Source organism: Lontra canadensis, unplaced genomic scaffold (genome assembly GCF_010015895.1).
Source record: "Lontra canadensis isolate GAN:19392208 unplaced genomic scaffold, GSC_riverotter_1.0 scaffold6, whole genome shotgun sequence".
Classification (NCBI taxonomy): Eukaryota; Metazoa; Chordata; class Mammalia; order Carnivora; family Mustelidae; genus Lontra; species Lontra canadensis.
The window spans coordinates 3,750,986-3,766,985 of NW_022631000.1; positions in this window are offsets into that span (position 1 = coordinate 3,750,986).

Sequence of the window (16,000 nt, forward strand, 5' to 3'; positions counted from 1 at the left end):
TTGATGTTAAGGAGAAGACCTTACTTCTTAGGTTCATGTGTTTGAAATAACAATCTTTCTGGTTCTCAGGAATATGGCATTATTTGTTTTGCTGCAGTAAACTGGCTTCTTGCGATTCATTTTAGGGGCCAAAGAAAAAACAATTCTAAACTTTCAGTTTAAATAACTTTGATAGCATCCGCAAAGGGGTTGAATTTAGTTAAAAACCTAATATTTCTTTTAATACATAATAGAATATTTCTTTATTATATCATTTTTCTGTCACTAGCTTTATCTTATGAGACACATATCAGAGCTATTATTTGAACATTGCTCCTAGTTATACATTTTTTAATGTATCTAAGTGATTTTTTATTTTTCTTTACAGACTATTATTATACTTGGCTAAGTATAAAAATCTATAAATATGTTATATGTACTTTCATTTTAGAGGTTTTCAGCAATGTCTTCAAAATAAAATATAGTAATTGTTATGGTTAATAGCCACATAATATAATAACAAGATCATGCTAGATATTGCCAACAAATTCTGCATTCCCTTCAAGACATTTAAAGCTTTTTTCCCCCCTTTTAAGAAGGCTTATGACAATGATCCAGAGGATAAACAAACAAACAAACAAAAAATCAGATTTTTTGGCTAGAAAATCTTACTTCAAAGGTAACTTTTGAACCAAAGCAGATGCTCAGACTATAATCTACTTAGTTATGACATCAAACAGTGAATTACTGAAGATTTATGTTTTTGTAGCTTTTTCAATAGCTTGGATAGCATTAAGATCCTTAATAGAGGATGATAATCTTTTGTATAATTTAAATACCTATTAGCAATGTTTGCTTGCAAGGAATTCAATTTTTTGGTCAATTTACCAAATTTGTGCTTTTTTTTTTTTCCTTTTGTGTTTAAGCTGGAATGTGTTTAACTGGGTCAAGACTATAAATTAAGCTTGATCTGGTTTGCTGTGTTTCGTTTTCATTGCAAAATGGTGTAGCTAGAAACCAGGCATAACAGCTTTACCAATACATGGTAAACATTAGTCTGAGTTTCATAGATTCAGAGTCTTTGCTGAGTCACTAGGTATCTAAGTTGATTTTGAGTGGGGAATTACAGGAATTCCAAACTCTCAAGATTTCAATGATATGGTAAAGAAAGGTACATCTCAAAAAAGTAAATGGTCGATTTGACCATTTCAATAATTTTTTCCAAATATTTAATGAACATCATGGTAAGTGTTTTATTACTAATGATCAACATTTCAGATTGGCTGAAAGAAATCTTCTATGAACATACTGTGTCCTGTCCCCTAGATTTACGTATTATTTTATGTAGAGTTCTATACTAATTGTTTAAAATGGGGTTAGCAAACTTTTCTGTAAAGGCTCACAAAGTAGATATTTTTACTCTTTGTGGGTCTTTGTCATGACTATGTAAACTGTCATTGTTGCTCAAAAACAGCCATAGAAATATGTACATAAATGAGTGTAACTGTGTTCCAGTAACATTTCATTTATAGACACTGAAATGTGAATTTCATATAATTTTCCCTTTACATGACATGTTATTTTTTTTTTTTTTTTTACTTTTTTCAACCATTAAAAAATGTGAAAACTGCCTTTGCTCATGTTCCATACAAAAACAAGTGATGGGTAGCATTCAGCCTACAGGCCATAGTTCACTGACCCCTAGTTTAAAGTATTAGTTTTCTAGAACTCACAATAAGATATACTAGTATGTGAAGAAATATAAAAAATAAAATTACCTGTCTAGATTTTTATTGATTTTTTAAGACATAACTAGAGCATTAGAAAATATTATAGTGCCAAACTTTGAAGAAAAATTAAAAAGCTGCTAAGCCTTAAGAATAACAAAGTTAAAATTAGATTAAGATGACAGTTATATTATTTCTATTGTTATATATGTGAAAAAACAGGATGCTAAGTACAAAAGGTATTTTTTAGTTTGTTAAAAGGTAGTTGAGGTTAAATGAAAATGTCAATGGCTTTGTTTGTAAAGTTCAGATTCTCTGAAAAATGAAGTTAACTTGAAATTGTCACTAAGACTACAGTCATTTAATATCTAACTTCATCATTAGGAAGAGTAAAAAAAAAATGAAGACCGTTTAGTGTCCTATATTAGAATTTAAAGTATATTTGCTCAAATATGTTTACTTAATAGATAACCAGAGCTCATATGACTACACTCTCAGTTGAACATACCATCATTAAACCACTGAATATAAACCTTCTGTAAATTACATGCATTGTACTTTCAAATTAAACCATTTTTTAGATAAGATATAATTTAAAATTGGAAAGAACTTACTGCTAACTTTATATTTCAAATGTAATTTATCATAATATGGATATAAGAAGTTAATTGAATAATGGAAAAATACTAATCTTTTAAGATTTTAAATCATTACCATAGAATATATACATTTAAAAACTTATATATATTTATGTATAATGTGCATTTGTGCTCATATATTTGAATTCTGGCACTGCAATTCTATTTAGAAACTTATTTTGAACAAGTATTTAAATTTAAAGTAATATGTTTCTGATTTCTAAAAACTTCTTGCTTTGTCATTTCTATCATAGAAATGTGTGCCACCAATATTAATAGAATGAGGAAACTTAGCAAGGGATTATATTAAGTTTGGTGTTTTAGTTTACAAAAATTGAAAAAATTATTTGCAAGGCATAACAAGTGCTAACAACTTTTTCTTTAAGAAGTCAAGCAATTACTTAAAGCTAATATTCAGGGAACATAAAAAGTATAAACATTTTTTAAAAACCTGAATCAATTAACTAATTCAAGTAATTTTTATTGCAAAAGTTTTATATACATATAGATGTAATCTTAGACCCCAGTCTTATTTTCTTTTGTATTAAAATCATATAAAAATCAACATAAATTACTTCTAGTGGTGGGTGGATTGATTTAAGGATTTTAATTTAATGTTTTGTTGAAATTAAAAATTTGAATTTCATTAGTGATAGAATCATTAAAGAATAACGAATTATCATGATCAGGACTAGAAGTTAATATACTTGATTTTCTACATTTTGGTAGTGTGGTATTGTCCCTTGTATAACAAGGTAATAATGCATTTAACAAGCATTTCTTGAGAATCTGTAGTGGATTTGGCACTTTGCTAGATCCTAAATATAAAAGTGAACATAATACTCTTGCTTTTATGAGGCTTACAGGTTTATTAGGGGATAACAAAGATGTACATATAAGTCAGCTGGGGTGATTTTGAACTCCGACTCCCACCAGACATGTAGCAGTGCCTGGAGATATTTTTGGCTGTCATGACTTGAGTGGGAGTCCTCCTGGTATTTAGTGAAGCCGAGGATACTGTTGCATCTGCTACATTGATGTTAGAACATCCTGTAACAGTTATCTAGACTAAGATGCCAATAGTGCTGACTTGGATAAACCCTGATCTCAGTGTAGCACATTTTTAGAATTGCTATTATAGAATGGTGCAGAGACCCTAGTGGAAAAAGAATAGGAAGTGGTCAATTCTATGAGCAGGAAGTGTTGTCTGGACAAAGGAACATAAAGAATGAATCTTGGAACACTGGAAAAATAAAAGAAAATTTAAAAAATAAAATAAAATGATAATATCTACCATCATTTTATTCAAATAAAGACTTATTCCCACCCCCCCCTAAAAAAATGAATATCTGAAAGAAGAGCTATGTGTGAACTGACTCTTGAAGGGCTGAATGGAGAGATGTTCCTCATAAGAGCGCTAGAGTTGGGAAGAGGAACTTTCAGACTGAGGCAGCAAAATGAGCAAAGGAATGAATGTCTGAAACAACTTCACATCTTTGGGAACATAAGTGGAGAGTGGGTAGAATGGGCATGGGAGTAGGGAGATTTGGGGTTGGGCAGGTAAGTAGGAATCTTACCTCAGGAAATTTTTCTTTCTTTTGTTTTGTTCTCTTACATCATAGAATTGGGTGTCCCTCTGAAAGGTGTTGGGGATAATGAGGGGTTTCAGTCAAGGACATGACATGATCAGGCAGTCTGTAGGATTCATCAGGTGTGGTGTCAAATGTCATGGTTATTTAAGGAAACACAAAATCCTACATCATTTGATCAGAGAAAAGCCACAGGAAGAAAAAGCCTTCCAGTAGGAAGAAAAGGATCCCTACTTCTTTTCCCATAAATGTTATGTTTCTGGTTCTATACCTTTTACTTATTTGGTCTGAACTCTACCAAAGCAATAAAAACTCAACCTTACCTTGATTTCTGTGTTTTCATAAATGTGTTATGTTTCTGATTGGTTGACTCTCACAGGCCTAAGCTGCCATGTTGAAGAATTAGGTAGCATTGTCCTTTCTTAGAGGTTCTGTTTTCAGATTTTTGTTATGGAACCATGACAAATTTTAAAAAATCTGCTTACCAATAAAAGAAGACAGCTAGAAAGGAAATTTCAGCTATAGCAAAACCTTGTTCTTTTATATCAGGGGTTCTCAACCCTGGATGCCCAGTAGAATCACTGAGGGGAGAAGGGTGCCTGTTTGGCTCTGTCAGTTAAGCATCTGACTCTTGGTTTCCATTCAGGCTGTGATCTCAGGGTCCTGGGATAGAGGACCATGTTGGACTCTTTGCTGGGCTCTCTTTTGGGCTCCCTGCTCAGCGGGGAGTCTGCTTGAGGATTCTTTCCCTCTCTTTCTGCCCTTCCCCCTGTTCATGTCTGTTCTCTCATCCTCTCTCTCTCTCTCTCAAATTAGTAAATAAATCTTAAAAAAAAAAAAAAAAAAAGAGTCACTGAGGGGAGAGATTTGGGTATCTGTATTTCTTTCAACTCCTTAGGTTAACTCAGGGAACTCTGCCTGAATACAAAATATTAACCTCACATTTTTACTATGGTTTTCAATGATTTCTTTTTAGTTTTTCTCCAGTAAGTGTATCTTCTTATTTCTATTAAAGATTAAAATGAATTTTAATTTTTTTGAAGTTACTAACTTTTAGAAGGTGGCTTTCTGATAGTGTTATAGGGCAAGGGGAAACTAGTCTATGATTTTGTATGTAAAACAGGTTGGGTGAGTCTCATTATCTAAAGAGATAACTAGAGATTTGAACATGGAGTTTCCAAAAGTGATATTTATTATTTTCCAAAAGCCTTATTTTGTGCTGCCTAGCTCCCTGATTGGTTGGTTGATGTGGCGAATAAACATGGTGCAGTGAAAGCAAGGTTAGGAGTTTGATCTTCCTGTAACGCATTCTCTGTTCTTTAGCTATGGGTCATACACCTCATCCTAGACAGCTGCCTTAAAATTGTGGGATTTCTTAGCTAACGTGCTACAGGAGATTGTATTGTGTTCCTGTGATTGTACCGACAGAACTCATCACTATGAAAAGTAACTTAAAATGCCAGTCCTAATCCTTTGTTAAATCAACAAAATAGTCATTAATTACCTGCTCTGTGCAAGGGGATGACATTTTTTTTTTCATCTGTCAAGAAACAGAAAGGAAAAGAAGGTGCAGTTTTCATTCCCTATAGATTATTTATAACATCACACCAGTGAGCAAAGGAGAAAACACTATTATTACAAATTGTCTTCTCTCCAGCTTCTTGAATATTTTCTTTTGCATTTCCTTTCTCTGTCATTAAAGCATTCCCTTTGTGGAAAATTTTTCTCTAATTTCTTTCCTAACTTTTTTCCTTCAATTCACAAACTTCCTTAAATAAATAACTATTGGCTCTACTTCCTTAATATATACTTAAAACAAACATCCTCCTAAAATATAAACAAATAAATAATCACAATCTGTAACCATACTTGGAGTCCATCCTTACAGCATGGAAAATATAGTTTTTCTCAGCATTTTTCTATGGGTAGCTCAGTCTGGGAATGTTATTTTCCTTTTGCTTGCTTCTTCTGTGAGGCTAATCAAAACATGTTTGTGGGTAGGGACATTCGCCCATGGGCACCGTGTTGCTGCCTTGTTCTAAATCAGTGGGTTTCAAACTTTCCAGTATGACTTATAGTCAGATATTTTACATTGTAACCTAATATACACTCACCCAAACACATATACATAGTATATATATATATATTTTACAAAAATATGCCATTTTACTCTATTTCATTCTATTCTATCCTATACTGTCCCATCTTTTCCATTTCATGAAAAATGCTCTTCTTGACCCAGTAAACTAACATCCTAGCGTAATACTAATTTTTAAAAGGTTCTTCTAATCTAAACTCGTGATTTTCAACAGGGTCTGTGGGTTGTAGAATCCTCCTAAAAGTATCATAGTTGTACAGATACTTGGAAAACAAAGCTGTTTTTTGTTGTTCAGTGAAGATTTGTATTTAATAAAGAGGGTAATTTTATTTAGATTTTCAAATAGCACAAATAATGAGATTACTTTGTGTTTCAAAGACTTAACTTCTATTCTCATTTATACTTTATTCTCTTTTTTTTTTTTGAGTCATCTAATGAATGGACTAAACTAAACACTCATTGAAATTCATTTGAAAATTAATTCTGTATTGCTGGGTGACATCTTTTGTGTCAGTCTTTGGGTCAGAGACATTTTTGTCATAATGAGCCCCAGTTTTCAAACTGGTCTTGATGGAATATTTGCTACTATAGTGTGAAATAAGCTCTCCTGAAGAAGTGGGATCTCCATGTCTTAAGAATTTATGTTTAATTTTGCCAAAGACCCCAATTTACTAGTTACAATACAACATTATTTGTAATCTCATCCAACAGTAATAAGTCCTGCTTACCTCCTCCTTTCTGTTCACCTGCTTCTCTCTCACTTATTGACTAAGACTCACTGTAAGGACCTTACCTACTGTGGCCCACAGTCATCTCAACAATTCACCTGGTGCTTCAGATCCCAGAGACCATTTTGATTTATGAGACAGAAGCTCAAATGTTGTAACCAGAGTTCTATCTTATATTCCTGGCACTGGCTATTGCAGGGGCTATGATTTTGTTAGAATTATGCTCATCTCAAAGCCACAAAAGCTCATGAGCTCTTTTCTTAAGAAGTGGTAACTATCCTTCCCTTCAAAACTCTTCATTATCCAATGTCTTGACATCATTGACTTTGATCCTATAAATAAGTTAGGCTGATTTCTGCTTCTTTTCTGTAATGCTAATAGAAAAGGGATGAAATCTTTTTCAAATGTTCTGTAAAGTACTTATAATTATTTAGTCACTTAAATTGTGCAAGTCCTTATTTTATAGATAGTAAGAGAGTTCAAGACAGGTAAAGTGGGTTACCTAAGGTATAACAGTTAGACTAAGTTAGCTGTAGGTCACTGTATTTTGAGTTTTTATTATGACAAATGTAAAATATACAAAAGATCAAAATAATAGCTAAGCTTTAATGTTTTGCCACAGTGCCTACACACACACACACACACACACACACACGTACACACACACACACTTTTTTGATAAGTCATTTTAAAACAGAAATATAGCTGCTACTTGAAAATCAGGATTAATGCTTAATTCTTTCCTTCTAATTACTGATTTTCAGAGAAAGGATTTAATATACTGATCACCTCCATGAGTGGTCTTTTTAATTCATAAAATATGAGTGGTCTTTTTAATTCATAAAATAGAAGCATTTAATATGGAGCTAACTGAAATGTTTACATACAAGGATTTAAATTTTAGATTCTCCCTGATTTCAACATTGATTCTTAACTAAAGCTTTTGTATATATATATACTACTTGATCTGACTGGCTAAAACTTTTGTGGATCTGACTTTATCATGGCCAAAAGTACTGTATTTTGTCCATGTAATTTCGTTGTTATCAAACATCTAATTTTGAGATATTAGAAATTATTACTTCAAGGAGGTGCTTTTAGTTATATTCTTTTGTACTATCTATAACAAGTATGCATTACCTGGGAAAACGATTTAGCCACTTGGCATCAATTCCCACATCTAAAAATCAAAGGCAGCTCTGTGGTTCAATGTATTCCTCAGAGTGATGTCATGAAGGTTAATATTACATTCCCCCAAACAGCTCAGCAAATAATAAAAAAGAAATGAACATTAATGAGAAAAGGGTTGAAAATGTATTTGAGGCAGAACAAAGCGCTATCACAAATTACCAGCAGCTTATTTTATTTTATTTTGTGACTATTGCTTCCTGAAAGCCTTGAGACCTTTGAGAAACAAACAAAAATGTAGATGCAAGGAGAAATAAATAAGAATGTAAAACCAATAGCAGCTTATTTACTTTTAATATAATTTTAACTTACCAGAAGAACAGAACTGTCCAAAAGTGGAATAATGCTTTCCCTTGATATAATTGGGATTAATCTGTGAGCCCCTTGCTGATTTTTATTTCTTATAAAATGATGAGATAGACATGAGGGTGTTCTGGATGCAACATTTGACACCCCCTCTGTTGCTGTGGAAGGCAGTAGATCTCTAACATCTCCTGATATTGTAAGCCTAAATTCTGATACGGGAGGTGATTTTAGAAAGAAGGCCTTGAGGAATTTAATACAATTTTCTCCTCCAGTTCTTGAAACATCATGGTTTCATTGGCTCTTGATAGCTGGAAGTCATCTTAGTCATCTTGTCATCAAACAGTTCATTGCCCACAGGAGGCCCAACCCCACACAGACAATTAGTGATGGAATGAGAACCAGAACCCAAGACATTATTGTATTTAATCAGAAGCATGCTAGTGTATGCTACATAAGTGCTACATTATATGAATCGATAGGCAATGTGGAAACAAAAATATCTAAGTGAGTTTTTACAAGGAGGTTGTGGGTAGGCCCAGACTATAATATATGATGGTAAAACAACTTTTTCATAAGAAATCTTTCATTATCCCAAGGTCATAAAGATATTCTTCTAAATTAATTTCTAGAAGTTCTATTGATGTAATTACTATGAAGCTAAAGTGTTTCCCCTCTGATTAAAATCTTTTTGAGGATAGAAACACATATTCAGAAATGTGTATTCTGTGCACTTTGTGAAGTCATATCAAATTGGAATTCGTCATCAGCAGATTCCACTATATAATCTTGGGGAGGAAAAGAAAGAAATGTTAATTAATTTAAATAGTATTTTCAGTCTTCCTATTATTCCAGTCAATAAATTGATTTATGACTGTGTAAATGTGAGGTAGACTACATCAAACTAGTACCCTTCAGTCAATCTTAGTTCCCTTGTAATTGTGAGTGTGAACATCTCAATATGGGGTATATGAACTTAGTGTTTCATGATGTGAATTCTATGTCTAACATGGCTTCTGAAGCAAAACAACCACTTATTCTGTGTTTAGTGTGAGGGTTTTTTTCCTGATGCTCTATATTGAGTAATTGAAAAATATATTCTAAGGTGTCTTAAGATTAACATTCAATTAGAGTTACAAATGACCAAATCTAGCTATTATTAAAGATTTTAAGTTCAGATTATGGCTTTTTATCCATATCCAGTTCTAGTAGACTGTACATTTTTAACAAGCCTTTGAGTAATATTTGATTTTATATGCAAAAGCTGTTAATTAACATACTGAAAAGGAAATAAGATATTAATTTTTTATCAGATAAAGTTTAGTATGTTTGTAAGAGTTATCTGCTATAAAAAATCTATAAAGTATTTAACTAATGCTCAAAGATAAAAAATAGGTTTTTAAATATGTTCTATTTCATATTTTAAGTATTTCAATAATATATATAATCTTCAAAGTATGTCAATTTTACATAAAAAGTCTAAATTATTTTTTTAGCAGCAATGTCTATAATAGCCAAACTATGGAAAAATCTAAATTATTTACTCAGTTACACAAATTAAATCAGAATAAAAGAACTAACTTTAAATAGGTCACACAATTACAAAGAATATCAACATGCATTAGTTCTTTTGACACAAAGAAATGATACTCTAATTTTTGATTATCTTAAATACTTTCATGCCTACATATTCCTGGATTTAAGAGATACTAACCCACTTAGAAAGCAATTATCTTCTAAGCTTACAGCAATTGCTTATTAGTCAGAGGCTTTGACTGGGACAACGGATAGATTCTTATTTGTAAGCATCATGCAACATAGCCTTCTTTATTTTCTATACAAGGACTTAATAAATTAGAGAAGAGATTGGTCTCATTGTTGTTATAGTGCACATAACTCATCCAAACCATATAACCCACATTTCTAACATTCTCTAGATTCATGATACCCATTATCCAATTTTTCTCTCTGAAACGCCAATGGTACAGTTTTAATCTTTGATTACATTTTGCCTTTACTAAGTCTTTAAGATATTTCAATGAATTTGTCCTGCTTTAGATATTTCTGATTTTTACAGAATCTTGTATTTTCTTGTATTATTTTGGTCTGATAGGACAACAGAATTCTTATGGCTATTAAATGATACCAGAGCAGTGAGAATTCTATATTTCAAGAGTCTAGAGGAATGTAACAATTCAAATACAATACATAAACCTTTGCATTTAGTTATATTATCTCTTTGGTCTCTTTTTTTGTATCCTGAATTGGGGAAAGATCAGTTGTAAAATACATTTTCAGTGAATTGGAGAAATCTGAATATAGTATTGATATTAGATGCTATTATGAATTAATTATAATTTTATTGAGTTTAGTAATGGTATTGTGGTTATATGGAAAAGGTCCTTTTTTTCTTAGGAAATGTATGTTGAAATATTAAAAACCAAATTGTCTAAAACTTAATACCAAATGATGCAAAAATCACCATCACCACAAGAATAGATGGATGAACTGATAAAATAAACCAAAAATATAAGAAAAATAGTATCTACAAAGTAATACATATTACCTTATATTTATTATCTCCCTTTCTAGTGCATAAACTCAGAGAGTAAGGACCATGTTTATTTTGTTCACCACTGGATCCACAATGCCCTGGGTCTGAAACTTAGAAATTGCTCTATTAAAAAAAAAATGAATAAAATGAGTGAATTAATTAACAGAGGAATTTCAAATAGTGGGGGTACTAAAAAGGGTGATCCTTTATTCTTAGGCAAGAGCTGACCAGGGTATGAAGTTATCTTTCCATTATCATTATTGGTACCCATGCAAATACTTTCGATTTTTTGGAAGTTATGTTGGTATTCAGCCAGAATGTCAGCATGGTGTCTTTTCTAATTGGCTGGTTCTTCTGTTGTGCCTTTTCATAAATATTTTGTATATTATCTCTATTAAGAAAGAAACATTTTTGTTTGGAAATAATCATACTAACTGCTAATTATTTAGCTAATTACAGGGAAATGGGCATTTAAAATAAATAGATAAATTACATTTTATTATTAATCTGTTACCATGGTACTTCATGAAAAATGAGAGGAAGTTAATATACTAACATATCTTGGGGCACCTGGGTGGTTCAGTCGTTGGGCATCTACCTTCAGCTCAGGTCATGATCTCAGGGTCCTGGGATCGAGCCCCGCATTGGGCTCCCTGCTCTGTGGGAAGCCTGCTTCTCCCTCTCCCACTCCTCCTGCTTGTGTTCCCTCTCTCACTGTGTGTGTCTCTCTCTCTGTCAAATAAATAAATAAATAAAATCTTAAAAAAAAAAAAAAAAGAAATATACTAACATATATTCAAAGCTGCTTCAGTAGAATAAAATGTACACATACCTTGAAAATGAAACTGGTGACTTATTAAAAAAAAGGCTTTTAGAGTGACCTAGTTCAATCTGTCAGTACCCCCCAAACTAAGGCGTTAGAATAAATGTTTAAGCTGAACACTGTAGATCATTTTAATTCCATAGATTACTCAAGAAAACCCTCAGCGGAAAGACAAATGAGAGAAGTGGGCAAAGAGTAATAAATGAACAGTGTGTCAGAGAAGATTGGAGAGGGCTTTTCTCTTAGGAACAGCCTTGAGCATTCACGTTTTCTCATAGTATACATCAGCATCTTTAGTCATAAAATTTCTGAGTATCTTCTTGATGGCTAAGCATATCTCCTTCTTTAAGGCATTTTTCTGAAAGTTCATGGTACATTTTATTCTTTGTTTAGCAAGACAAGGACACTCTATGTTAGAGAATGTGTATATACATAGTAATGGATATTTCTGATGAAAGTTCTTCCACTTTCCTTTTAATATATCTATTGCCTTTAATGTCCAAGTGGAACATGGAAATAAAGAGCACAGAGTTTCAGTCTAGACACCCCATCAGAAAATATGTCTTTTCATTAAACAGTTGTGGTTTCCAGCACTTTAAAACTGATGATTGTGGAGGGTGAACTAATAATTTCTTTTTCTTGAGGCAAGACCATGTAACACTTTGAGACTTCACTGAGCGGGACAGTTGCCTACCTGTACAGATTCAGTGCCTTTTTGCCCCAGTTCTTACTTGGGTCTTATTGGTTGCTTTAAAGGGCTTTATTCCTTTAACTTAAACTTTGATCTCTGCTAAAATATACGTATTTCTTCTCCTCTTTCCCGGGAGCCCTTTACACTATTTCCAGTCATTTAAAGTATAATGAACTGTTTTTGATCTTTTCTGAGGGGCAGGCTTGGGTGGGTGATACAGAAGCACCAGGACTGAGGTTATGCTCCCTGTATAAACCAGCAAGCTTGTGCAGAGCAGGTGGCTAATAAATTCGGAGGAGGGTTGACAATGAGAGAATTAGGGCAATCACTGATGCGAAAGGCCCCTTTCATATTTTTAAAATCTGTATGATAAAATGATCAGCTTTAGTTTAGTGAAAAAAAAATCCATCTTAGCATGATGATTAAACATATGAAGAGTTGATGTTTGAATTTCCTATCTTTCTTCCCACCTAGAACAGTATCATACAGATGGTCTATACATAGGGAATAAAATTAAGGAAGTAAGAAACTGATAAATGATTGAACCCATTTGTTTCTGTAAAAGTTACTTCTTGAGAGTAGATAAAAGAACTTTGAACTTGTTCACTTTTTCTCAGGTCACAGGGGTACTATTTAATAAATTGCTTTTCTCAGGCACTAAGGGCCACCTTTATTCATCTGAAAAGGTTAATGCAGTTGTTCAAAATGTCCAAGTCTTTCCCAGAGAATAATTTATGCACTAAAAGTCTGTTTTATTTGGGAAATGCCTATATAATGTAAAAAAAAAAAAGAGGTGAAGTACAAATTAAAAAGAGGTAGATCTGGCAGTTCATAACTAAAGTAATTTTTTTTCATTTATATGTATTGTTTATATATCCCTGACTACCCCATTTAAAATTTTAATACTCCCATCATTCCACCCCAGAACTTCCTATCCTTCATTTTGCTCTGTTTTTTTTTTTTCATAGTGTTTATCCCAAATATACTCTGTATTTTACTTACAGATTTTCTTTCCTTCTGACTTCCTTACTAGAATGTAGGTTCTAGGCAGACAAAAAGTTTTCAGCAGCCCCCCTCACTGGATAGTACCAGGCATATGTAAAACATTCAATAATATTTAATAAATGAATACAGGAATAATCTTTCTTGATCAAATTTACTAAGTGATTGCCATTTTTCCCTTTGAGGAGTGTAGGTTTGTTTTCTAGAAGGAAATGCCATGTGATAGTTGAGGGTGGTTTCTAGAGTCATTGTGCATCGAATCTTGACTTTAATTCTGGTTATCTGTTTAACCTTGGGCAAGTTAGTTTACATATCTGTGCCTTAGTTTTCTATCCCCAGAGTAAGACAAATAAATTATCTATCTCATGGTTAGATGACAGGTATAAAGTGCTTAAAAAAAAAAAGTGCGGAGAAAGGGGAGCCTTCCTACACCCTTGGTGGGAATGCAAGCTGGTGCAGCCACTCTGGAAAACAGCATGGAAGTTCCTTAAAAAGTTGAAAATAGAGCTACCCTATGACCCAGCAAATGCACTACTGGGTATTTACCCTAAAGATACAAATGTAATGATCCGAAGGGACATGTGCACCTGAATGTTTATAGCAGCAATGTCCACAATAGCTAAACTATGGAAAGAACCTAGATGGGCATCAACAGATGAATGGATAAAGAAGAGGTGATATATATATATACACACACACATAAATATATGTATACACACACACACACACACACACACTGGAATACTATGCAGCCATCAAAAGAAATGAAATCTTGCCATTTACAATGACATGGATGGAACTAGAGGGTATTATGCTGAGTGAAATAAGTCAACCAGAGAAAGACAATTATCATATGATCCCCCTGATATAAGGAATTTGAAAGGCAGAGTGGGGGATTTGGGAGATAGTGAAGGAAAAAAAATGAAGGAAGATGGGATCGGGAGGGAGACAAACCATAAGAGACTCTTAATCTCACAAAACAAACTGAGGGTTGCCAGGGGGTTATAGAGAGGGTGGTTGGGTTATGGACATTGGGGAGGGTATGTGATATGGTGAGTGCTGTGAAGTGTGTAAGCCTGAAGATTCACAGACCTGTACCCCTGGGGCAAATAATACATTATTTGTTAATAAAATAATAAATTAAAAACAAACAAACAAACAAAAAACATTGTGGTACACGATCAGTCCTTAAAACTCACTAGTATTACCATTAAGCCAATCTGTGAAAAGAATAATATCTTTATGGCCCTCATTGCCTAAGTGATACAGTCATGACAATTATGTAAATCTTAAAAATATTTTGCCTTAATCATCAGAATTGTTTAGGTAAAGGCATATGTGATGTATATGTTATTAATATAATTTACTCTCTGAAGATTACAGAACATTAATTTTATTTATTTGACATACTCCAGTTAAACCAAACAGAGTAGTATAATAATTAAAAAGGTCAAGCTTGGTTTTGAACTTTACTCTGTCATTTTCTGGATCTGTGACCCTGAACAAGTCAATGAAAAACTTTAGGCTTCAGTTTCCACATCTGTAACATGGGTAAAAAAATAAATCTATGATGGTAGTTGAATACTAAATATAGCACAATGCCTGGCAAATAACAGATCTTGGTAAAAGGAAGGTCAAAATAAGACAATCAAATATGCAAAACTAGAGAACGGTGCTTATGACAGAACCATATCAATTTACATAAAATTGAGAATTGAAAATGAAATTACATTCTTCTGACTCATGTTCAATCTTAAGCAAATAAAACAGAATTTATATTTTAGAAGAAATTACCAGTTTAAAAAGAAAATTTAATATGAGAAACTTGGACATATTTGACAGCATATCACTTGGCCCATGATTTTCTTTGAATTGCCACATATAAAACACAGAACCTTTTAGTGCCAGTTTAAGATATGTGAGTGTCTCTTTTTACACTTTAGGATTAACACTCCTAAATTCCTTAAAATTCAGTGTTGTGGACGTAAGTCTCCTCTCCCTCCTTTATCCCCATCAATTTAAATTTATGAAGATACAAAGCTAAGAAACTCATGCAAAAACCTTGTGCACACTTTCTCCAATGTTTTTGTTATCTAAGAACTTGTTATGAATGTTTTGTATTATTGGTTGTGTTAGGCAGTCCTGCATACCATTGTCAGCACTGAAGTTGGGGCACTGGTTGTTGTACTTAGTTATGGTGGAGAAGATGGGAAATAACTTTGCTCAAATAGAGTCTGCCGGAGCCATGATGGGACAGCAAACACCACATGTCCCACCAGAATGGACAATGAAAATTGGGTTCTACTTTGTGATGTGAAGCTCAACTAAGCTTTTATAACCAGACCAGGACTGGAGTACGCATGTCTAGAATTATAGCTGCCTAGGAACTAGGGCTCTTGAGCAAACAGGACTTTATGCTTTAGTGAATGTAAAGAGTCTCAAATTGTCCCAAATCCCAGGCAATTCCATTTCAGAAAGAACTTTAGGATCTGTGGCAAGATAACATTTCAAAGCTTGCCTCTGTGAGATGATGTTCAGGGTCTCTGTGTGCAGGGGAAATGATGAGATGGGATGGAGGGTGGGAAGTTTGCATGTTAATAGTTCATCATTTTGTTCTAACTTGCAGGTGGACTATAAAGAGCCTCCCCAAGTCTTGAGATGTGTTATAGGGATCAAAATG